The following is a 1,246-nucleotide window of genomic DNA, read 5'->3' as shown; positions in this document are numbered from 1 at the left end:
ATATATATATATATATATATATATATATATGAAGAACAGAATGAACCATTATTGCATGTGCTAACCTAGAAAAAAATTGAAACAGTTACTGGATTTAATTTTCTGAGCTGAGGGTTAATAAGACTTAGGAGTATTAATGTTATTAAGCATTCAATTATGCAATTAATTGTGTGTATATAATGACAACCTTAGGTCAACATTTAGAAATTATTGAGATGTGTACTTCAGAAAAGTTATTCTGTATTTATAAAATCTGCATCTTTCCTAAGTATGAGTAGATTTTACATTGTTTATTTATACACATAGTATAATATTAGACTCATTCCTGGTGAAAAACAGAGACTTAAAGATTTTCAAGTAAGAAGCTGAGATTACAAAGTTTTGAAAAGACTTGGCTTCAAAAATCAAAATCCCTTTTAAATAAGCAGCCCTGTCATTAAAACCACAGAGAAGCAGAGATCTGACAATGTAGGAGGGACTTAGTCCCCCAGGTCTGCTTCAGAAACGTAGAAGAGAGGCCTTGAATGGGGAAGGGGGGGGCCTTCAGGAACAGGAAGAGACATCAGGGCCTCCAGGAAGGAGCGCAATCGTGACACCCCTTGACTACCTCAGAGTTTGTTTCCTGTGTAGGGCATCAGAGACCAGCCCAGTGTTTCCTGTGTGAGGCGTCAGACCCGCAGACTTGTAAACATAAGGGACTTGAGAACTAACGCATGTTGTCACAAAGGTATTCACAGTTTAGAGCCACGGGAGAAGGCTCTATCTGTGCAAGTGGCTATTCTAAGAGTAGCATGGGTTCACAGATCTGAGTGTGATGAGTGTCTGCACAGGACTTGGCACTGGTCAGAAACAAAAGGCTTGTAAAGAAATGGGACATAAACCGATAGTTTCATTATTGATTTTACTCTTCCAAGGCTATGAACAATGAAGGGTACCAATGAAGGCTGGTGAGATGCTAGAACATAAAAGGATGGTCAGGGGAGAAGAGAACAAACAACGCCCACGTTGCCAAAGAAAAATCTGGGATTCATCCTAAAGACTGCGGGCATTCTGGAAGGCTTTTAGCATTTTATAATTTCCCTTTTTGAAAACCTCTTTTCTCAGGGCTGGAGCACCACCCTGGCTCTCACCAGGACAGATCATGGTTCTGTTTTGGATCCTTTCCTTGCCCCTTCCTTCCTTCCTTCCTTCCTTCCTTCCTTCCTTCCTTCCTTCCTTCCTTCCTTCCTTCCTTCCTGCCTGCCTG

The sequence above is a fragment of the Mus pahari genome, chromosome 8 (assembly GCF_900095145.1).
Source record: "Mus pahari chromosome 8, PAHARI_EIJ_v1.1, whole genome shotgun sequence".
Classification (NCBI taxonomy): Eukaryota; Metazoa; Chordata; class Mammalia; order Rodentia; family Muridae; genus Mus; species Mus pahari.
Note: the sequence above shows the minus strand (reverse complement) of the source record.